Here is a 26,091-nt window from a genome sequence, read left to right on the forward strand (position 1 = left end):
CAGTTTAAGTAAGTTTTCAGGATAGCAGGCATCTAAAATAGAATAAAGAACTAAATAACTTGAAAGGGTTTGTTTGTTTTGTTCTGTAATTTGGATTTTGAGAAATTGGAAATAGTGGTATAATACTTGAAGATAGATTGTGATAAAGTAAAAATGTAATCTATAAACACTAAAGCTATAAATAAAATAACAAAACAAAGAATTATAGTTAACAAGCCAACATAAAGAAAATAGTTGTAAAAAATGCTCAGTTTAAATGAAGGCAGACAGAAATGGAAAAGGTAATAAAAAAAGGTTGTAAGTTAATAACTCCAGTTAAAAGAAGTTGTCAAACTGAATAAAAAACTATCTTCAACAACATACTTTCTCTATATACATACAAATAGTGAAAAAGAGTTTTAAATGATATACCATTTTCACACTAAAATAAGGCTGGAGAAACTATATTAATATTAAATAATGTAGATTTCATAGGAAATATTGATATAAAGATATAAACATTGAATAAAGATAAAGATATTGAAATAGAAACACAAATAAGAAAATATCAATGAAACCAAAGGCTGACTATCAAAAAGGTCAATAAAACTGATAAATTCTCGCAAAAGATTTGGAAAAGCAAGAAGGTGAAACAAAGTAGATGTCACAAATTATCAGGATAAGAAATGAGAAGAGTGATTGTATCACAGATTTTACAAATACCAAAGGGGAAATAAGGGTATCAGTATCTTCACAACAATTTTATGCTAAATATTTGTCAACTTAGATGAAATGGACACAATATCAAAGCTCATGGCTTTTCTTCATCCTTGGCAACATTTGCTAAGGCCAGGCTTTTTAAAGAATTACAGGTTTGTTGGTGAGGGTGTAGAAGAGTCAGAACTCTCATATACTGCTGGTAAGAAGGCAAAATGGTACAACCACTTTGGAAAACAGTTTGACAGTTTCATAAGATGTTAAAAATAACCTTCCATTTAACTGAAATATTCTTCTCCTTGTTGTTTATCCAAGAGAATTGAAAACTTATGTCCATACAAAGATTTGTCCACAACTTCATAGCAGCTTTACTTGCAGTAACCAGAAATTGAAAACAATCCAAATATTCACAATAGATTAATGGATAAACAAGTTCTGGTACCTCCATACAATGCAATATTACATAGCAAAAACCAAAACAAACCAAAAACTATAGAAGCAACAACAAAGATGAATCCTGAAATAGTTTTTCTAGAATGAAGCCACACAAATAAGAATAGTGTATTATTTTATTTACATAAAATGCTAGAATATGCGAACTAATCTATAGTGGCACATTAGCTTGCCTAGGGAGTGGCATGAGGGTGTTATTACATAAGGACATGAGGAAACTTTTCTGGGTAGTAGATATGTTCATAATTGACTATAGGGGTGGTTTCACAGGGTATACACAGAGTATAAATATATCAATCTTAGCAAATAATAAACTATAAATATGTGCACTTTATTGTATATCTAATACTCTCTTTTTTGAGACAGTCTCCCTCTGTCACCCAGGCTGTTATGCAGTGACATGATCTTGGCTCACAGCAGCCTCAACCTCCTGGGTTTCAAGGGATTCTAGGGCCTCAGCCTTCTAAGTAGCTAGATTACAGGCACCTGCCACCACAGCCTGCTAATTTTTGTATTTTTAGTAGAGACGGGGTTTCGCCACCTTGGCCAGGCTGGTATCAAACAAAGCCATTACATACACTATTGCAGCTGTAATTATAAACATATCAAATGTTTGCAGTCCTACAATTTGTAAATTATTTTAATTTCTTCTAAAAAATGGGATACATGTGCAGAATGTGCAGGTTTGTTACATGACTGTGGGTAGCAATTTGTTTGCCTGTACAAAAATATTCCATTACCATATTTTAATTAGATGCTTCTTAAAGCATTTTGAAACATAATTTTTTAACAAAATTACAAGTCACTGGAACTATGTTTTAATTAGGTGCTTCTTAAAACACTTTGAAATAGAATAAAAATTTTTAAAAAAATCACAAGTCACTGAAACTATATTTTATGAAGAGATATACACTCGATTAATTTGTTTTTGTGGTTTGTTTTATCCTTGATGCATTGTTGTAAATGATTAATGACACAAGTCTTAACTTTTCTTCTTACCATAAACGATTGCCTAATAGTTTGTTTCTATTGTCTTAGTATTTACGGTTAAAATAATCACTGATAAAATTTTTAACAAATTTTCATTGTTTTATTTAATGATATCCACAGTATGAATGCTTTTATTATTTTTCATGGTAACCATAGATTTTAAAAGATAATTAGTTTCAATTTATTCTCATGATATGTCTAACATGACTTTACATGAACATAAAGTGTAGCAACAGTACCTTATTTCCAGAGAGTTTTCTAGTTGAAAATCTACATCTATTGGTGGAGCTTCATAAAATAGACTAAAACCATGCAATTATGCCTTCCATGGTACCAATATTTGTATTCCTACAGCCTACTGCATGTAATGTCTGTTGTGCTGTTTAACTGTCTTCTGATAGAGATTAGAAGAGGGAACTGTAACAGCTGAAATGCTAACCATGCTTTGGAGAGGAGAAGGCATAAACGTTCCTTTTGTGATTTGACTAATTAATATTTCGAGCAAATTTAATGGCATTTTATTAGTTTAGTGAAATGTTGAGTCTTCTTTCAAAAAGGAACATATGTAAAGTTACATACTAATTATCAAACTTAGACATATTTTATGTTTGGATAGAAAATTATGCTGGTATATTTTTATAGATATTCTGTATTATTCTCAACCTTTATTGAGAGAGGGCTACAATTGTCAAAGGTACACGTATCTTCTGAGTAAAACTGCATAGGGGAGAGACAACTTTAGCACTTGCACTACAACAGGAAAATTGATAAAAGGATTACATATTTAGAATAAAACTTTATTTCCTTCACAAACTAATACATCACTTATTAATGGGTGTATGAGCTATGGATACCAGCTAACATTCTATAGTGGTTTTACACTCATAACTGCCAGAGAAAGAAACCAAACATACCAACTTATTCTCACATAGGCACAGATACACAGAGATGCCTAAAGCCACTGAGCTGACAAGTTTCATTCTTAGCTGTGCTGTAATACATAAGTAGATTCTCAAGATTTTCTGCCAGTATATGTAGCAGCATCTATTTCCTTATTTTGGATAATGTGAGAAAATATTTGTCATCTGAAATTACAGGCAGTCTATTAGAGAGATAATATATAACCTACAGGTCCACAAGCACAGACTCCATTGTATAAGCTCAATTCTAAGACATCATATTATGATGTAAATAAGGCATGACAGGAAACATCTCTCCTGCCTGACACCATCAAATCTTTTTTTGATATAAACAGATCATTTTGCTCATTTCTGAAATTAATACTATAGATATAGTAAGGGCAGAATTTCTGATGAAAAAACTGAGCCTAGAATTTATTTTATACTTTGAGAGGCTTAGCAATTTGCAAATGTTACATTTTCTAGACTGGGATAACTACCTGCTGGTTGGAAGATAGTTCAAGGAACTGCAGGATCCAGAAATGGAAAATGTATGTTTTTGTAGAAGAGATGAGAACACAGTTTATGCCATTTATTTTAGCAGCCATATTAAAATTTTTGTCCAGTTCTAGAACTGGGTACTTTGCATATAAATACATCCCAATTATAAATAACAACTACCCTACAATTTCTTCTGAGTTCTGAGTTCTGAGTTATGGTGCCATCTTAAAGTGACATCTATAGAAATAGAGTATCATTCCTTTCCATTTGCCAGCATTTCTGTGTGCAGGTAAAATTGATATGCTGGTTTCCACCCCTCTAGATAATTTAAGTTTTACCTCGAGGTGAGAAAGCATATATTTTTGGATGATATTTATTTTAAATTTTGTAGAATTGCTACTGGGGGTGTGTTTGATAATGGCATATTTTCAGCTTTTATCAGAGAACATGACAGAAAATACATTCTTACTGCATTTATTGCAGAATATTATTGACACCATTGTTTATTTTATATCACACAGCATCCTGATGTAAAATTCCACTTGAGAAATTTCCTGTTGAGTCAGTGCTAAAATGAACTTTGCTTCTTCTGACAATCTCGAATGTTTTTGATTCTTTTTGAAATTCAGAAATATGTAGATGTTTACTTCTCCCTTTTTTCCCATTGGTGACACATATTATAGTTTATTGCTTAACATATTAGTATATATGATTAATTTATTTCTGTACTTTCAAATTTAATATCCTACCTTTATTTATAAATGTATGGATTTTGACATAGTAAAAAGAACTAGTTGTATGCCAGTCTTTAAAAAGCCATTATTGACTTCTAAATATTAAAACTGTCTATACAAGCTAAAGTTTATGTGAAAACTGAATCCAGTAGAACTTTCAGAATTATGATATTAAAGTCTATCTTTGAAAACAGAACATAGTTTGACCACTATTCTATTTTTTAAAAAATACATCTTTCTGTCTCAGTTTTTCTTCAACATACATCTTAGTTATTTGAAATTGATGTTGAATGAGATGGTTATATAGAGACTATTAAGGCAGGTAATCTTTCCTGTGCTGGTGAACATTGTTTTATTGTCCTGTTTCCAACAAATAGTTGGGTCTGTCTGCTAATTTGTTTTCCCTTTTATATTAGAAGTACTTTATTGAGGTACAATTAATTTATGATTTACACACAATAAAATACTCAAATCTTAAATATAAAACACAATGGATTTTGACATATGTTTACAACTGTTAAGAAATCTCTTCTATCCAGGGGGATATCTTTTCAATACCCTTTCCCTGAGGTGTTCACTGTTCTGATAGCTATAACAATGATTTTCATCCTATCTGTTCTTAAACATGATGTAAAAGGAAACACACAGTATGCACTCTTTCTTATTTGACTTTTACTCAACATAATGGTTTGAAGTTTATTCACATTATCACACTTTGTGGCTTGTTCCTTCTTATGAGTAAGAATTCTATGATTTAATTAATCTACTATTTATGGACATTTGGATTGTTTACACTGGGGACACTATGAATAAAGCTACTGTAAATATTCTAGTAAAATACTTCATGTGGACATATGCACTTATTTCTTTTGAATATGGCAGTGGCTTATAAGGTAGGTGTGTGTCAGACTTTGTCAGAAAGAACCTAACAGTAATAACAGTGCCATTTTGGACTCCCATCAGCAATATATAAAAATTTTTAGTTGTTCCACACTTTACCATTTAAATATTGTCAAATTTTAAAACTTTATGCATTTGTTGTACATATCATATTTTATCACAATTTTAATTTTGCATTGATTTGATAACTAATGCTTTTCATATGCACATTAGCCATATGGATATTTTATAAAAATGTTTGTTCAGGATTTGCTGTTTTATTGGACTATTTGCCTTTTCATTATTGATTAGTTGGATTTTTAGAAATTTTATTACATATAGTCTAAGTGCTTTGACAAGTGTTTATATATGCACACACGGGTATATATACATATATGTATATATATGTCATTCATATATAAAATATTGCAGTGACCTTATCCTGTAGATAGCTTTCTAATTTTACAATTTATTTCCCACTAGGAGGCATTTTATATTCAGAATAGCTTGGTAGAACATAATGTACATGAGATGGGACATTGTTATTAAAAGAAACTGTTTTCTTTTGGTGCTTCTAAGTTTTCTTCATTACTGTGTAGACTGAAAATGTTTGTGTGACTTTCTTTCTCTACCCAGCCATTCCATAAACCGTGAATTGTAAATTCCAGGTGATGTTTTTTTTTGACAATAAGTGATTTGGAAAGATCAGATATATCCTACTAAGGAATCTCTTATTCCCCTAAAATAATTTTTTTTCTGTATCTTGCTTTTAGTAAATACCATTATTAACATGATCCCAAATAGGTCGGGTCAAAGTTAATGATTTCCTAGAATATTTCCCAGTGTGGAAAATGTCATAGATCCATTGTTAACTCTTTACCAGTTGCATTTTTATTTTTATTCAACTCAAAATATTTCAAATTTCTATTGTAATGTCTTCCTAGACCCACTGAATGCCAATAATTTAATTAATTTTCAAATACCTGAAAATATCCCAGATATATTCTTGTTATTGATTTATAATTTTTTCTGTTGTGGAGAGAAAACATTCTATATGATTCAAAGTCTTTGAAAGTATTCTATTCTTGCTTCATGACTGCTATAGTTTGACTATTATCCACCAAATTTCATATGTTGAAAACTTAAATATTAAATTCATATGTTGATGATATTTACAGGTGAGACCTTTGAGAGGTAATTAGAATGAGATAAAATCATTGGGGTGGTGCTTCCATGATCAGACTTGTGGCTTTATAAGAAGAGCAAAAGAATTCTGAGCTGGCAAGCTTTTGCCCTCTCACCCTGTGATGACCTCTGCTATTTATGATGCAGCAGGAAGGCCCTTAACAGATGCTCGTTCCATGGTTTTTGACTTCCCAGACTCCAGAACCATGAACCTGATTAACTTCTATTGTTTATGGGCTAGCCTGTGGTATCCTGCTATAGCAACAGAAAACGGACTAAAACAATGGCTAATATATGGTTTTTTAGGGGGGTGGATATTCCATGTGCACATTAAAAGAATGTGTATTAGGTAGTTATTTGCATAATGCTTTATGAACGTCTATTAATTCAAGTCAGTTATTGGAATTATTTAAACCTCCTGTAAACTTATTTTCACTTGCTTATTTTACTTACTATTGAGAGAGTGGTGTTAAAAATCTCCAGTTATGACTGTGTATCTATTTCTACTTTTAGTTCTTTCACTTTTTTTCATACCTTTGAAGCTATGTCATTAGATGACTACACATAGGTACATACATATTTAGGATTGTAATATCTTCAGGAAATGATACTTTTGTTATTACGCTATGTCCGTCTGTTTCTAGTAATACTTATTGTCTTAAAATCTATTTGTTCTGATATTAGTATAGCCACATCTGCTTTCTTTTCCTTTTTTATTGTATACACATTCATATTTTTATATTTAAGATGCCATTTGTGAAAAGCATGTACATTTGACCATTGAACAAGTGTTTGAACTTTGTGGGTCAAAGATACACACACTTTTTTCAATAAAAGTTACACTGAGTGTGCCTGCCTTTTCTGTACCCCCTTCCACCTCCTCCACCTCTGCTACCCCTGAGACAATAAGATCAACCCCTCCTCTTCCTCCTCTCTCTTGGCCTACTCAACATGAAGACAATGAGGATGAAGACCTCTCTAACTACTGTGTGTTGCTCAAGGGTCAACTATAGTTGTTTAGCTTATTTTTTATGTCAATCTAATAATCTCTATCTTTTAATTTGAGTGAATTCATTTGCATTTAATGTAATTGCTGATAATTTTGTCTATTATCTTGTACTTTGATTTTATTTCCTTCATCTTTTCATTAGTCCTTTGTTCTTTCCTAATATTCTTTGATCAAGTGAATTTTTTTCAGCATTCTAATTCATTATCTTTATTGACTTTTTAGTTGCAAATCCTTTTTTAATATTCAGTGGTTATACTAGAGTTTAGTTTATATTGAATTAATATAAAAATTCCTGAACTATAAAAGAATTATATAATAGTATAATTTCATTTACCCTGTCATTCTAGTCTCTGTAATATTGTTATCATATATTTTACTTCTACATGTATTTTTAAGCCACAAAAATGTTGTTACGCTTGCTTTAAATAACCAATAGTCTTTTTTCAAAAGACCATTATGTATTTACTCCTATATTTATCTTTTCAAGTACTTTTTATTTCTTCCGGCATATCTGGGCCTTCGTCTTCTATAATTTTTCTATAGCATGAAATTTGCCTTAGCATTTTTTAAAGTACAGATCTGCTGGTAATAAGTTTTCTTCATCTTTTATCTGAAAATGTCTCTATTTGGCTGTTATTTTCTAAATACTTCTTGAGATATGGCTTATATAGATGCCATTACATTCCCTTATTTTAATTATACACTTCAATAAATTTTAATAAATTTGCAGGATTGTGTAACATTCTCATAGTCTATTTTCACTTTGATAAAAATCCCTCATGCCAATTTACAGCTAATCCTTCTTCCCAAACCCAGTTCCAGGCAACCACTAATCTATTTTGTTTCTATAAGTTTGCCTATATTAGACACTTCATACAAATGTAATCAAGCAATATACTATTTTATGTCTGCATATAGCATAAATCTTTATAAATTTATTTCATGAGTAACATATCAGTATTTAACTGCTGTTTACTACTCAATAATATTTTATTCTACGGGTATACAAGTTTCTTAAATATTTATCATTAATTAATGATTGACACCTGAGTCATTTCTATTTATTGGTTATTTTGAATAGTGCTGCTATGAAAATTCATGTGAAAATGTTGGGGTAAACTTATGTGTTCATTTCCCTAGTTATATGCATAAGAACGGAACTGGTAGGTCACATAATGTATTTTTAAATTTTAAGTAAAATGCCAAATATTTTCCAATATATCAATTTAATATGTAAAGTTTGATATTTTCTTATACATATACACAGTGAACAGATTATTATAGTCAAACTAACAATATCCATGTCTTCACATGGTTAACTTTTGCGTGTTTGTGGTGAGAACACTTATGCTCTACTCTCAGTAAATTTTACATACACAATACAATATTAGTAATTGTAGTCTTCATGCTGTCCTTCACATTGCTAGAGGTTATTCGTTTTACATAACTGAAACTTTGTACTCTTTAACTGACATCTCCCCATTTCTCCTTGCCTTTTCCTCTGGTAACCACCACTCTACTATCTGTTTTTGTAAATTCAACTTTTAGGATTCCACATATAAGTAATACTATGAATTTTTTTGTGTCTGGCTTATTTTACTTATCATATTTTCTCAAGATTTATCTATGTTGTCACAAATGACAGGTTTTCTATTTTTAAAGGCTAAATAACATGGCATTGTATGTATATATTCATGTATGTATGTTTTTAAACACACATACACACACACACCCCATTCATCCACTGATGGACAGAGACTGTTTCCATATCTTGCCTACTGTGGATAATGCTGCAGTGAACTTGGGAGTATAGGTATCTCTTCAAAATACTAATCTTATATCATTTGGATATGTACCCAGAAGAGGGATTCCTGGTTTATATAGTTTTTAATTTTTTGAGAATCTTTCATACTGATTTCCATCATAGCTGTAGCAATTTACAGTCCCACCAATAGTGTATACAAGTTCCCTTTTCTTCATATCCTCACCAATATTTGTTATCATTTTGTCTGTTTGATAACAGCCATCCTAGCAGGTATGAGGTGATATCTTGTTGTAGTTTTGATTAGGATTTTCCTGATGATTAGTGATAATACTCACTTCTTCATATACCTATTCGCTATCTGTATGTCTTATCTGGAAAAGTGTCTATTCAAGTCGTTTGCCTATTTTTATGTTAACATTATTTGGGTTGTTCTTATTGACATATATTGTCATTATGTATTATTTATGTATTGTGGATATTAACCCATTATCAGATATACGGTTTGAAAATATTTTCTCCCATTCTGTAGGCTGTGCTTTCATTTTATTGATTGTTTCCTGTGCTGTGTAGAAGCTTTTTAGGTTAATGCATTCCCATGTGTTTACTTTTGCTTTTGTTGCCTGTAGTTTTGGTGCCAGATCCAAAAATTCATTACCAAGCCCAATACCAGATTGTAACTTACGTTGTTTTTTTTTTTCTAAATTTTAATGTTTTCAGATCCTACATTTAGGTCACCCATTTCAAGTTGATTTTTGTGTATGGTGTAAGATAAAGTTCAAATTTTGCTCTTTTGCATGTGGATATCCAGTTTTCCCAACATCTATTATTGAAGAGCCTCTCTTTTTCCTTATTATGTATTCTTGGTGCCCTTGCCAAAATTAGTTGATGAAATATGCACTGGTTGATTGCTGGGCTCCCTATTCTGTCTTATTGGTCTACATGTATCATGGTTTTTACTGCCAGTAACATACTGTTTTAATTACTATTATTTTGCAGTATAATTTGAAATAAAGATGTGTGATAACTTCAATTTTGTTGTTTTTTCTTAAGAATGTTTTGGCTATTCAGAACCTTTGTGGTTCAAGACAAGTTTTAGGATTTTTTAAAATATCTGTGAGAAAATGCTATTGGGATTTTGATAGTTATTGTACTGGATCTTACTTCAGTCTTGGTAGGTTGCATGTTTCTAGGAATGTATCCATTTCTTCTGCATTATCCAATTTGTTTACATATAGTTGTTTATGTTCTTTTTTATTTCTGAGACATCCCTTGTAATGTCTTCATTTATTTTTATTTTACTTTAGACTTACATAGGCTGGAAGTAAAAGGATGGAAAAAAGAGACTCCACACAAAGGTAACTAACCAAAAAAAGCAAGAGTGGCTCTACTTACTTACATTATATAAAACAATACAATACAATACAATACAATAACAGGAGGCAAGTACGAGTTGTCAATAGCCTACTTTAAATAATGGATAGAATATTCAAACAGAAAATGAATAAAGAACAGTGGATTTGAACAATACTGTAGACCAAGTAAATGTAACAAAATATACAGAAATTTAGACCCAATGGCAAAAGGGTGTACATTCTTTTCAAGTGTACCTGAAATGTTCTACAGGATAAATCACATTAGGTTACAAGGCTTAACAAAATTAGGAAGATTTGAAATCATACTGTAACATGTTGAATGAAACTAGAAATCAATAACAGCAAGAAAATGGACTAATTCATAAATACAGGGAAACTAAATGACACATTACTGAACAATCATTAGGTCAAAGAGGAATCAAAAGAGAATTTAAAAATATCTCTAGACAAAGGAAACAAATACATAGCTTACTAAAACTTATGGAATCAGCAAAAGCATTAGTATCAGGAGGATTTGTGGTGATAAAAAAACTGCATTTAAAAAGAATGATCTCAAACAGTCTAACATTATAACTCAATGGATGAGTAAAAGAACAAATTAAGCCCAAAATTAGAAGAAGGAAATAATAAAGATCAGAACAGGAATGAATCAAATAGAGAATAGAAAAATCACCAAAACTGGTCTTTTAAAAGATGAAATTTTAAAACCCTTAACAAGACTAAGGAAAATAGTTATGCCTCAAATACATCACAAATGAAAAAGGAGACTTTTTCCCTTTCCACACAGAAAACATATTCCATAATTTTCTACTTTCCATTTTTCTCCTGACAAGTCAACTGTCATTCTTGCTGTTTTCCTGCATGTTTTGGATGTCTTAAGCTTTTCTATGTTTTATCAGTATTTAACAATTTTACTCTAATGTGTGTAAATATAATCTTCTTAAAAATTTGGACCTACTTAGGATCTGCTAAACTTCTTGAATATGTGGATTGATGCTACTTATTAAAAATTGAAAATTTCAGTTGTATATTTTCAATCTTTTTTTAGTAATTTTCTCTCTCCTCTCATTCTGGGACTATATATGTACACTTGTTACATTGTTTGATAGTGTCATTCTGAAACTGTGTTCTGTTTATTAATATACATTAGTGGTTTCTTCTCTTTTTCAATTTGGGTGATGTCTATTTGACCTTTTGGTGAAATTATGTTTTTGCTTCAAACTGTATGCTATTAAGCTATCAATATATTCAACATTTCAGATATTTTATTTATCAAAATTAAAATTTTAACTTGTATTTTTTTAGTTTACGTATCTCCTCTGAGGTACTCCATATCCTAAATTGTATAGATATATTCTTATTGTACTTAATTTCACATGTTTATAATAGTGATTGCATTAAGTCAGAGGTTTATAGAAGCTGAAACCCAGGAAAAAGAGCTACCATTTTCTAGCCAATGTCATTGTGGAGAAAGTAATTGTGATCTAGAAATCAAGAAATTTGCTGAATCTGTTGGAGTATTTTTGAGTAAAAGTAACAGAAAACCAAACCTCAACTGTATAAACAACAAATAGAACTCATTTACTCGTGTACTAAAAATATCCAAAAGTATTCAGGTATGAGGAAAAGTTTGATCAGATTATATAGGCACCAAATTTCCACTCTTTCACATTCTATTTCCTTCCTCTTCTGTGGTGTTGATGCAATTCTTGGCAGACTGTTCCCTCATGTTAACAGATGACTGCCAGAAGCATCTGGGGTTCTCTCATTTACCTCTAGAAATTCAATTAGTTTTCTATTGCTGTGTAACAAGTTGCCACAGACCTACAGATTAAACAATGCAAATTTGTTCTTTCAGTTTCTGTAGGTCAGACATCCAGCAAGGAGTTTCTGGGTTCTCTGCTCTGGGTTTCAGGAGAGTGAATTCAAGATGTGAGCCAGACCAAGTTCTAATTTGTAAACTCTGAAGAAAAGTTATTGTCCAAGGTAATTCTCATTGTTGAAGAATTCAGTTCCTTGTGATGTAGGACTGAGGCTGCCATTTTCTTGCTACATGTCAGATGTTCTCATCCCTTAGAGTCTACCCACATTCTTTACCATGTAACCCCCTCCATTTTTAAGCCAGTTACATGACAAATCCCTTCCATGCCTCTGATTTCTTTCTCTCCTACCAGCTTGAGAAAATGTTTTGCTTATAAAGGGCTTGTGTGATTAAGTTAGGTCAATCCAGATAATCTTCATATCTTAATCTGATTAGTAGCCTTAATTACATTGGCAAAATCCCTACTGCTATGTAATTTAACAAGCCTGGAGTAACACTAAAAGATAGAAATCATGGGGGCCATTTTGTAATTCTGCCAAACATGGCAAGGTTACTTCCGTGTAGCTCATTGTTTTCATCATAGTTGACCCTTGGATGACATGCTTGGAACTGTGCAAGTCCACTTATATGCAAGTTATTTTTAATGTATACAGCAACCTTCTGTATTCATGGGTTCCACATCCAACAATATTCACAGGATGCCAAACTTGAATATAGTGAGGCCCATTTTTTCTATATGTGGGTTGCACGGACACTAGAGTATCTGCAGATTTTGGTATCTTAGGAAGCCTGGAACCAGTCCTTTATGTATACTGAGGGGTGACGATACTGCATCAATCACTGTTGCCAGAGAAATGGGATGTAATAATTGACTTTGAGCAATTATGGCTCATCTCATCTGTGTAGTCCAGAAAGGGAGTCCTCTTAGGTAGGGGAAAGAGAAACTAGACACTGAGAAGGTAACACACTGCACTTGAGTTCTGGTCCCAGTAGCACCAGTTACCAACCATGTGGGTTTCAGCAGAAATTCTTTCAGATTGTGCACATTCACTAGTGTAAGTGTGCTGTGCTTCTAAAAGCTGATCTTATAACTAGCACCAGAAGTCTGGACTTGGCTACTGGAACACCGTTTTCCTGAAAGATGAGAGAACTGCACACCCACAATATTCTTAGTGTTGCAGAGAAAGCCTTTCAGGACTTTCTATACCCTTATTAATACTAGAGCACAAATTCAGATATTTTAAAATAAAAATTTTGTCATTTTACAGATACACTTTTTAAGCATATTGACTAATGGAATTTTAGTTTGCAGCTCATTCATCTTGGAGAATATAACAGGAAGATTGTTCGGCATTAGAAATTCCATCTGAACTTTATTTCATGTGAACATGTATGTGTATAATTTTTCTTTAAGATTAAAACATTAAGAAACATTCATAATGAGGTAACATTGATTATGCTTTGTCCTAGAAACATTTTTTGTCAATTTTCCAATTTTCTATTTGCTGGAGTAGACCTAGGACTAATTTCTAAGGGAAAAAAAAACTAAAAACTTCACCAAGCATACTTTTAAAATATCGTTTACTAGCCATACATTCAGGCAAAAATCTTCATTAGACTTATTTTATGCTTATCCTTCTCGATTGGTTGTTAATGAATGTAAGAAATGTGCTTTAATCCGAAGAACAGAAGTTTCTTTTTCCAGGTTCTTGTCAAATATAAACTCAAATTTCTTGATGTTTGATTATTAAATGCTCATTTTGAGATATCACATTTTTGAACTATTTCCTGAAGGCCACACAGCATATGTTCTTCTACGTGTCCTGAGTGTTACCTTTGAATCAAGTATAATCACAAGGGTCTATATAGTGTATTGGCCAGGATTATTTCAACACCCTCTTAAGCTTACTTTTACTGAATTATGATTTAGTACTAGGTTATTTAACCACATTGAAAGACTTCATCTGAAAGAGCAACGTGAAAAGTGTTATTATATGCAGTATAAAGAAGCATAGGGAAACACTGAGCTCTTTATTACATAAAGAATCCTCTTTATGAGAAACCAAATAAGAAATTTCCCTTTAGTGTACAAACCAATCAAGAATAGCTTTGCTTCTTCTGAAGAACTGATATGACTTCATATTCAGATCATTCTTTGGTCACCAGGAACCATATACATAGACTGCCATCCCCCACCACTCTTCTATAATACAATATGTCGTGCATTTTTACCTACATATTCAATGCCAGAGTTGACTATTTTCTCTTTATACTCTTAACTATATATCTTCTTATTAATGTATTTTTGTAAAATGCCTCAAATCCTTTGTGAAATATAAAAGGGGACTTGAAGAACAAGTCAAATACTTTTATTTGTATTCTCATTTTCTATTTTATTTAAAGTTGATAAATTATGTGTTTTATGTAGTAGCTATTTAAAATATGTCCTTCATATATAAGTTAATACAAATATAAGTTAATACAAATATATTTGTATGGCTCCTATGGCCGGGCTTAGTTCTGAGCATAAAAGGTAAAATACAGTGCCTGCTTGAAAAGACTTTTCATGTTACTGGTGGAGAAAAATAAACTGAAAATAATAATGTGAGGGGCTGTGTGAACAGAAAGGAAGGATGCCTATCTCAGACTTGTATTTGTCAGACAAGACTTTACAAGATATGTTTCAATTGAATTTTGAAGGGTTTGCGTTAGCCAGGTCAAAAGGTAATAGGAGCGGTATGTAGGGGAGGGATATTGCCAGAGAGAAGAGCCTATAGAAATTTACCACAACGGCAGGGCGCGGTGGCTCACGCCTGTAATCCCAACACTTTGGGAGGTCGAGGCGGGCAGGTCACCTGAGGTCGGGAGTTCAAGACCAGCTTGACAAACATGGAGAAATCCTGCCTCTACCAAAAATACAAAATTAGTTGGGCATGGTGGCACATGCCTATAAGCTACTCAGGAGGCTGAGGCAGGAGAATCATTTGAACCTGGGAGACGGAGGTTGCGGTGAGCCGAGATAGCACTTGCACTCCAGCCTGGGCAATAAGAGCGAAACTCTTGACTCAAAAACAAAAAAGAAAGAAAGAAATTTACCAAAACATCAGGGGTGGTCTTTGACTATTTCAGAATGGCTTGAGAACAGGCTACAAGAGCACTATCGGGAAATAAGGCTAGATGATGAAGGGCCTTAACGTCAAACTAAGGATTATTTTTTCTAAATTTTTAATTTAAATTTTATTCTAAGTTCCGGGGTACATGTGCAGGATGTATAGTTTTTTTTACACAGGTAAACGTGTGCCATGGTGGTTTGCTGCACCTATCAACCCATCACCTAGGTATTAAGCCTAGCATGCATTAGCTCTTTTCCCTAATGCTTTCCCCCAACCACTTTTTTTTTCCCCGAAGTACCAGGGAGACCCTGAAGGATCTTTATGGAAAGATATGAAGTCAAACAAATAGAAACATTTCTTGTATCTTCAACAGCTAACATTGTGTCTTGATTGAAGTTACTAGATATTCAATTAATATTGGTTAAATTATTAGTGGGTCGAGAAGTACAGCTACGTATTTCATTCATAATCTCCTTAACATGTTTCCTTCATAAGCATTTCCATTCATGAATGCTGTTGGAAAGGGGAGACTGTTCTCTCTCTCCATTTCACCCTGTTTCTATTTCTGCTCATTCTTTTAGGTATTTTGTGGTGAAGATGAACTCTAGAATCAGGTACTACAATTTGAATGCTGGCTCCACAACTGATGAGGTACATGCCCTGGGACAAACCACACCACCTCTCAGAGCCTGTCACAAGGCAGTCAGGACATTTTAGGAGCAAACGCCTATGAAGCTCGTAAAAAGGGCTTGGCTTATGGTAAGATTCCTAAGAGTTAGCAGTGCTGTAGCAGGTTTATTCTATTTTCTATCACTATTTTTTCACACAGTTGTCTTTTCCATATTGATGTGTCTGCTTTGGCAAAGTGAAGCACAGTTTCCTCTACATAGTTTCTATACTACAGACACCTGTTTTGCCCCAGAGGCCTCTGAAGAATGTACATAATCAGAAAAAAATTTAGCACACATGGCTTTATTTCACTGACATGAAGACAGCTTTTATCTTAAAATCTCTATTTTCTTTCAGTTCTAAACATTTTGCATTATTGTTCTTCACACTTTCGGAGAATCTGAATCGTTGTAAATACCATTCTATTTTTGTTTCTGCTAGAAGCATTATACTTATTCCCTTAAGCTCCCTTAAGCTTCCTGTGAAAGAAGTCGCTAACCTTAAACAAATAGTTGACTTATGTACTATTTTTGATGAGTCATTCACCCTCTTCCTGTCATAAGATATATATGCAAATATTTAATATAAAATATGTATTTTTATACACAGGGATGTATAATATAAATTAAGTAAATGAGTATGTATATTTATTTTCATCTCTATTCTCCTAGTTTAAATCTAAAAAGTACCAAGATTGGACTTTGTTTTAAAATGCTTGTCAATTCCCAAAGAGGGTTTGAAGTCATTTCCGAAAAAAAAAAAGACTTACAGTCAAACCAAAACCTACTAAAATCACTATAAATAACAAAATCTCAGTACTAAAGGAGAAAGAAGAATATTAAGATTGATAGAAAAATAATCTTTAAGTACTTTTGAAGTAAAGAAACCAGAGGAATCACTGTATCCTTCTCCAGAACACCTTTGTTTTTGCTCCACTGACAGTTTTGTTTTTTGCTTTTAATAAATGAACCCTGCAGAGGAAGTTTGGGAAAAATAGACTTTGCTAAGTCATTTTCTTATTGCTTCAGTTCTGCCTCACCCCAGCTTGCAGAGGCTAGTCTTTCTCCACCATGCTTATTTCACTACGAGTTTGCCTACCAATCATTACTCACTCTCATTTTTCAGGATACAAAGTGGTGTTTCATCTCTAGAGCCCACATCTACTTCCCTTGATGAGATATTTTGTTACAATCATCACTTTGCCAGTAATTTTGTTTTGTCTAGAAGGGAGGTAGGAGATGCAGGCAATACGGGGATTGGAGCTGTATTTGCCACCTTACTCTCTTTCATATGCGACCCTTCTTTTTGTATTCCTTCCATATATCCATACAAGGATTGTCACATTTTCTATCCCCCCTTTTCTGGTCCTGTATTTTTGAAGCTTTTATCTTCTTGGTTTCAAGTTAGCGCTGGAAGTTTAACTGGATAGAGGGAGAAATAGGAAACAGATATACTTCATTATATGTAAATCTTGATTTTGCACATGGATGCTCAGAATGCCATAAGAGTTTTCTACTATAACATAATAGATATACGGAGCTTTTTGCAGATACCAGTGCCAGGCATGGATTTGTTTTCATTCATGTAGTATATCACTCATGATTTTGTCCAAATCTGTACCTTTCACACTGTTCACTGCTCCCTGATCTTTCAGCACAAGCAAACAATCTTCTGAAAATACCTCTCTCGGTTTGAAGGACAATTAGTGAGAAACATGCCAGAAAGGTTATTATGCCTATTTTCTGGCCAGAGCACTTTGAATCACCCAAAGAAAAACTAAGCATTATTTTGACATTCTTTGTCTGAACACTGACTATGTGTTTCTGAAGATAAGGTTGGCAAACTGTTTCCACAGCCGGATCCACACAGCGTGACATGTGCTTGTGAAAGGAACTCATCTGGTCGAAGTTCTCCTGCCCTTATGCCATGCAGAGTTCAGCTGGAATTTGAAGCTTGAGTAGTGTTTCTTTTCAAAGGCCATTAACTGTCCATGATAACCTAAAGTTATTATGAACTGTAACATTCCATTCATCCTGGACTGTTGACTGATCACATGTCTAATTTCATAGTAACACAATAGGTCACAACAGTTATTTTATTTACTAATTCAGAGATTAGATTGGTTTAAGTTGAATATCAAATTGCCAGGTCATAATAAAATGATTTTTTTAAAAGAATGTTTTGAGAGAAAGGTAAAGAAAAGCAGCTGGGCATGATGGCTCACACCTGTAATCCCAGTACTTTGGGAGGCTGAGGCAAGTGGATCACTTGAGGTCAGGGGTTCAAGACCAGCTTAGCCAACGTGGTGAAACCTCATCTCTACTAAAAATACAAAACAATTAGCTAGTGTGGTAGTGAGCACCTGTAATCCCAGCTACTCGGGAGCTGAGGCAGGAGAATCGCTGGAGCCCATGAGGCGGAGGCTGCAATGAGCCAAGATTGCGCCACTGCACTCCAGCCTGTGCGACAGAGCAAGACTCTTAAGAAAAAAAAAAAAAAAGCATTTAACTTAAAACTGGTTTTACAGGCCAACTGCCACACTTATTTTTCTTTCTTGCTTTTCTTCTAGTTTTCTAAACGTTTGTGGCACTTTTCCTACATGCTTACCCTAGTACTTCTCCAGCTTGCAGACTTTTAGGAATTTCTGCTCTCCCTACTGCTGCCTTTGAGCCATTTATGATAAATCCTTCTAGCTGTAAGCAACTTTGACATGTACCACCTGGTCACACACACATTTTGCTGAACCTTTTATGCAAATAACCTAAGAGGTGACTATTATGATTTGAATTTGTCTCTAAAATTCATGTGTTAGAAACCTAATCTCCAGTGCAATGTGTTGAGAAGTGGGACCTTTAAGGAATAATCAGGTAATGAGGACTTTACCCTCATGAATAAGTTAATGTCACTATCATGGAAGAGGCTTAGTTTTCACTGGGTTCCTGATAAAAGGATGAGTTTGGACCCCTTTCCTTGCACATGCTCTCCTGCCCTTCCACCTTTCAACATGGGATGATGCAGCAAGAAGGCCGGTGTCAGACTTCCCAGCCTCCAGAATTATGAGAAATAAATTTGTTTTGTATAAATTACCCAGTGTCAGGTATCCTTTCATAGCAGCACAAAACAGACTAAGACAGTGACTTAGAACAGGTGTAAAAACTTCCTGTTCCATTGCCTGGTTCCATCACTTCCTATTTTTTTCCCACTAAGCTGATGTTCAGTTCCATCATGCTGCTTTTATAGCTGCTGTTCAAACTTTAATGAGGACAATCAATGCTTGCTCTGCCTTTTTAAAAAAAAAACAGATTAGAACTTAGAAATTACAATGTCGAACAACTCTGATTGAGTAAACACAATTATATTAAAACTGTGAATTAAGAACAGTATCTTACAAATTTAATACCTTAATTTACAGACAACCAAGGACCAAATGTCTCTGTTGACTGTTATGCATCTTCAATTACTATTCAGCCATGGTGACCTTGCCTCAGCAAATAGCATTTAAGCCCATTTATTCTTTTTCTACCCTGAGGAGACCAGTTATAAGTTTATCTCCCATAGGGATGATCAGTATCAGGGCAGCTTGCTTCGTGTCTGTTATTATAAGGCTTTTGACGCCTGCTTACCCATATTTGAAACACAGGTACAACCATAACGATCTACAGCACAGGTCGTGTGCTTTTGTTTTTACTCACCCTATTTTCCAAACAAAGGCATAAGATAAAAATAAGTTTACTACAGTGCCATTTAACTTCACATGTAGCCACCTTAGCTACTGATTGCACATCAATTATTGTTTCTATTTGCTTCTGTACTTTCATTTCATGACCTAACAATGACAAAAAACCCTCAAATATGGATATTACAGTTAATTAGAAAGTATAGCACCAGATGTACCTTTTCTGGGGTTTAATGTTGCAAAATTACCTAGAGGTGGCCTCACTGTGGATTGAGGGCTTGATTCAGGTGAAGAACGAGGCTGCTTCTGCACCTTCAATACGTGAACACTTTTGGTTAATGAGCCCTCGGACATACATGGGAAAGCCATCTTTTCCTTTCTGTAAATTGAGGACGAAAAGAGATGAGTCACTGAGTTTAACAGTTGTCTCCAATTACAGTAATGACAGGCCCTGATTCTGAGAGGCCCACAGGTTTATTCCACATTGTGAGGATTAAATACAAAACCAGGACAAAACACTACTGCTCAGAAAAATGCCCTTGGATCCTACACAATGCCTGTTTTATTTGTACAATGTGGAATATTTTACTGAAGTATAACTTGGCAGGCATTATGCATATCAAAGGCAAATGCCGTAAACTAACCCCTCGACTAAGGCTAGGGAATTAGGCAGGCTGAGATTATGCATGGGCCTTTCCCATATATGCATTCTTCTTTTCTTGACTTACACTGACTCTTTTGTGTCTTTATTTGTCACGCTGCTTAAACAAGAACTCCTGCTTCCCTGGCCACTCTCAATATGTTGATGAAAAGGGAAGATGGTCAAGCCCTGGGAGAATAGGAGGAGACTAGGGGGCATCCCATTATCAACCCCATCTTGTTAGGAGCCTCATTTTTCCCACATTACTATCAGGAAGAGTGTGCTCTGAGTTTATTATCTACTCTTGTAGATACTACAGTGATTTCCCACTCTGATTATATTTTTACTCCTACTAAAATGTTTTTACTCCTTTTCCAGTTCACTCAAATTCTTCTCATGCCATAAGGTCCAGTCCCAGTGAATATGCCCTGCTTGCACCTGAATTCAAGGAGCCCGAATAAAAAAACCCCCTCTCATCTGCATCCTGAACTTTCTCTTTCCTCATATGGGCACTACCAGTATTCCAATGTTCCAGGATGATGCCTTACAGTCCTATTTCCTTATGTGTCTCATATTGCAGGTGGCAAAGCATCTATAGCGGTCTCATCTTTTGCTTCCTTCCATTCCTCAGATTCCCAGTCCAATGATAAAATTCTGGCTCCATTTTACCTCAGCTATCCACTCAGTTTCTCAAATGTAAAAGTAGAAGATAGGTTTTGACTTCTCTGCACATATTCTTGCATTGGTAACAGCTGCCTGTGTTGAGATGGCTTTTGAGAGGTTGGGTGGGAGAGAGCCATGATTGATTGGCTGGAGACCACAGGTCTGGACTAGAAGAGGTGACACTAGCACCACGTACATGAGATTCCACCCCAAATCATAGATACGGTCATGTTAGAAAAGAAAAATAGTCCTCGACCATAACACATGAATCCCATCCCTAGTCTTTGAATTTTGATTAGCTTTTCTTCCCCTGTAAGTTCTCTTTTCTTAAGCCACATTGAACCACTGCAATTGCCAAAACACATTTTGTATCTTTGTTTCTTCTCATACCTTTCCCTTTACATTTCCCCCTAAACAATTAAAAGTCTTGTTACCAGATTAAATCTTGCTTCTTCCATGGCATATCATGTAATAACTTTCTCTCCTTGTCTGGTCTATGGCCTATGCACATATGCACAATGCCCTTATCTTATTTTCCACTTTCTTCTCCTATCTGATCCTGTGCTATTGTTTATATGTTGCTATGTTATGGAATCTTGGAACTAAAATCTCTCATCTCACTCTACACCCAAACTGTCCTTTGCCTGGAACTATTTTACAGGGGAGAAAATTAAAACTCATAGGAGTTATGACACATATGTCTGAAATCTACTGACAAGATGGAACTGGAACTCAGCTCTCCTGAAAACGGCTCTTCCCAGTTGTCATATTATATTGTGAAAACAGACCAGTTCACAACAAGCAACAGCAAATGAGTGCTTCATGGAATGATCACTTTCCTAAATAATGTGGCAGATTTTTAATTTTTTCTTTGAGGATTTGTCAGTAGAGCTTTTCTGAACATTAATCTCTCATATGTTAGCCTTTTAGAAGTAAGCTGTTTTATCACTTATGTAAAATTAGGTTTCCTTTTCCTTACGCGTGTTATTCTTTTCTGCATTTTGTACTCACATACTAATTCCTTGCCCACCATTTTCCTGTGTCCCTGGCTCTGGCTTCTGTCCGCAACCCTCCCTGTCTGTTGTTTAAGATCTGGTCTCCATGCTTGCCCCTTTGTCTGCTGCTACTCCTTCACCATCTCTGATCTTTCCTGATCTAATACTGTGAACAGTTCCAGCTCTGATCTCTGATGGTGAAATGGATGTATCAATTGTCTTAGATCCATATTATGAATATTCCTTAGATCCATATTATAAATATTTATCAGACAGTTTTTGGAATTTTAAAAAGTTATTTGGCTACTACTTTTCCACTAAATTGACCTAAGAGAGTGAATTATACATTTTCTGAGGTCAGGAAACACTTCTTGTCTACCTTTGAAAGACCCAAAATACCTAATAGTGAAATGTGCAAACAGTAGTGTCCAGTAAGTGCTTGTTGAATTGGGAAATAAATCCAAGGCTGAACTCTATGATCATGAGGGCTTTGATTTATAAATTTAAAGGAAGACTAAAACAAACTATTACTTTTCTTTAAAAAAAGAAAGTAAAATTTTTTTGCAAGGTATGGAAAGCATAGATATAAATATATTCTTATTTTATTTATTGGTTTATCTTTATCAGACCTAGTATACTTAAAATTGCAAATTTTGCTTGAACAATTTTGGAATCATGAAGTGTATAAAGTGGTTTTGTTTTGAAAAATGCATGCCCACTTTCTCATTTGAAAAATATAAGGTATTACAATTCAATAAATTCAGTAATTCAATAAATAATTACTGAAAAAATAAAAACCTCTGTTAGCAGAATTTACTTGACCACAGAGCATCAATGCATTACCTTTGATGATTAGCCGGGGTTCTAAATCTATGTGCTAATGAATTCAATATGTGCAATGGGGGAATAGGTAAAACCATAAAACCTCAAAGCTTCAGCTTCTGTAAGCCTCCTTGGTGCAAGCAATCATATCAATGGCAGTTCGAGCTTCCCTTGACAAAACAGAAGCCACATTTTCTATTTATCTCCAATATTGCAACCAAACAAAACTTTGGAACTACTTAAATTTAAATGTATAGCAAAGTAGTAATGAAATGAATTAGTATAGATGGTGTCTGTGTAAAATGGAAACCTACAATAAGTGCTGGACCTCAGGGAATACTTTCCCTTTCATTTGAGTGAAGACAGGCTGGGTGCAGTGACTCATGCTTGTAATATCAACAATTTGGGAAGCCCAGGCAGAAGGATCGCTTGAGGCCAGGAGATTGAGACCAGCCTGGGCAATACAGTGAGACCCCCATCTCTACAAAAACTTTTTAAAAAAAAGTTAGTTGGGTGTGGTGGTACACGTTTGTAGACCCAGTTACTCAGGGGGCTGTGGCAGGAGGATGGCTTGAGCCCTGGAGTTAGTTCAACACTGCAGTGAGCCGTGGTGGTGCCACTGAACTCCACCCTGCATGACAGAGCAAGACCCTGTCTCAAAAAAAAAAAAAAAAAAAAAATAGGGGGTAGGAGATAGGTCTAATGTCCAAGGTTAATTAACATCATGTCCAATGCTAATGCTCAAATGAGCAGATTATAAATTACATCAATTTTATTTTCTGTCTAATGCTAGTTTTGGTTGAGACCTAGACAGTTCTTATATGGACACAGAAAAATTTATTTGGAACTCTGCCATTGCTACTTGCTGTCTACAGTGTTTCTCAAACTTTGGGTAAATTGTGGAGACTTTATGAAAATCACAGACCAAGCACTAAACTTGAAATTTATGAGAATGAATTACAGCATTTAGATTTGTAGTACTGCCATACGGGATTCTATGTCACTGACAAGTTCAACTATTGATGTAAAGAATTTGGACAAAATTTCCTAAACTTTCTGAACCTTAGTTTCTCTGTATGAGGAAAAAATAATACTGATCAGATTGTTGGGAAGGCCACATGAGATAACATTGTGAATTGCATAAATACTGGCATGTGCCCTTTTCTTCTATCCTGTAGCTTGAATGTGGCCTTCCAAGGTATTGTATTTACCCAAGCTGTAGTAATCGTTATAACCCACCTCTTCAGGCTTTCTTATTTTTTTGTATACACCTATTCTCTATTCTTATTTTGATTTTGTCATTTTTAGTCATTAATCTGTCTTATATTAATAGGAAAATAAACTCCCTTTAATGAACAACATCTTGCTGTACCATTAAAGACTATTAAATTGAAAAATCTTTTAGTTAGTAGAAATATTCTTAGGAAAACACCAGCAAAATACTCAAGCAGGAAAGAAAAATTTTAGTTTAGGGACAAGAACTATGCAAGCTGTTAAAATATTAGTTTCTTAACTGACTTCTCCAATATTTGTAATTTTGTAGACATAATTTGTGTTGAAGTCTACTCAGTAAGAAAGGCTCAGTAAATGCATTCTCACCTGGATATAAGGTGGTCAAAAAGTTTCCAAACAATTTCTCCTTATCTATTTTAATAGCGTTTTCTCTTTATCATGGTATTGCTTGAATAATGAAACAAATAAAATTACTAATAAAGGAATTATGGTCTCAACATTTCTTAATAAGCACATGAAAAGAAACTATTAACTACAGATGAAAGTAGAAGTTCTTAGTTTTGTTTCTAAATAGTTTTGATCTTCAAAAAATAGATGATATTTCCCAATTCAATTTCATAATATTGAAGTTATGAGATAGTGTCATGAACATCTAATAACTGCACTTGCCAAACTATTCAAAATAGAGCTAAATTGTATAAAGCTCTCCTTTTGATCCCCAATATCACTGAATGTCTAGTTTAGTTAGTCTTGTAAAACAGGTTGCAGGTTTAAGTTTAGAATTTCTGTGTCAACAATAGAGTGGTCATTACCAAGGATGATTTAAAGACATGGGGAAAAATCCTTAACATATCCCTAGAATAGTATATTTTTAATTTAGAAGTAGAGGAGGTTAAAATGTTTATTAAATAGGCATGGATTTTGAAAGTTGGAGAACTCCTGCTTTGGACTTAACATGTTTGAGGGGAACCTGTCATCTTCAGCCATCACAAAATGTGATTATTTCTATCATGGTCCTGTATCCAGGGTTGTGTCCGAATTGAGTTAGTAGTGGTAGCCCTACATGGTAATTTGAAATGCAAAAGCAGACTTTTATTCTGTGGGACGAAGTGGAGCAGACATATCTTTGAAAGCAGCTTTAATAGCATACCCTCCAGAAAAGTAAAGGAAGGAACTTGTTCTATTGTTCTAGACTATGTTCACCTTTGAAAAATTCAATATTAATCATTGCTCAGCTTTACTTCCAATACTGTGGCTATAAGGGCAGAATCCCAACTTTCTCTGGGAGAGCAGATAGTTGTCATTGATGATTATCTATCCTCTGAGTGGCTGGTAATAGAAATATTTTATTCATTATCTATCTGATTACACCCTCACAATTCACCCTTTAGCCTTTGTAGAGGAGGTGGCACAGGTTAGTTTTCAAGTGTTAGATTTTTCCACAGGTCAGATTCTAAATACACAATATTCTTTCCTGTACTTTTAGCATTACTTTTCTGTAATAATTTGTTATTCAACGTTGAGCCTTCAGTCTATGTAGTACCTAATCTATACAAACATTACACTGCCAAAAAAGAAAACAAAATCAATATATATATATATATTTGATTTATATGAACAATATAAACACATGTATTAATTGTGGCCATGAAGTCTGGATGTGACCAATAAAATTATGGGTCATAAAAAAATCACATCCTAGGTACCCTCTCAAATTTTCTGACTTCCCTGTCCCTGGAGGCCAGAAATAAAAACATAAGTTTGAAAGTTTTATTAATAAGTATAGACTAGGCTACATGCTGTGATAACAAAGAAACCCCAATATCTCAGTGGCTTAAAGTAAGGGTTGGCAAACAACAGTCCATAGGCAAAATCCAGCCCAGCACTTGTTTTACTAAATAGAACTTTATCGGCACACAGCCGCTCTCGTTCATTTACTCTCTGTCTATGGCTACTTTCTTACTATAATGGCAG

The 26,091-nt window shown here is 34.1% G+C and overlaps 1 long non-coding RNA gene across 2 annotated transcripts in view; it reads left to right on the forward strand.

The window, feature by feature from the left end:
- The window catches only part of LOC104001851 (uncharacterized), a 41,063-nt gene that overhangs the window by 11,719 nt on the left and 3,253 nt on the right, over window positions 1–26,091 (forward strand). For both annotated transcript variants that reach the window (XR_008538700.2, XR_008538701.1), the window contains exons 2-4: window positions 10,416–10,466; window positions 12,343–12,470; window positions 16,001–16,178. This is a non-coding gene — a long non-coding RNA (uncharacterized LOC104001851). The remainder of the gene's footprint in view (window positions 1–10,415; window positions 10,467–12,342; window positions 12,471–16,000; window positions 16,179–26,091) is intronic.

This window comes from Pan troglodytes, chromosome 14 (assembly GCF_028858775.2).
Source record: "Pan troglodytes isolate AG18354 chromosome 14, NHGRI_mPanTro3-v2.0_pri, whole genome shotgun sequence".
In the NCBI taxonomy this organism is placed as follows: domain Eukaryota; kingdom Metazoa; phylum Chordata; class Mammalia; order Primates; family Hominidae; genus Pan; species Pan troglodytes.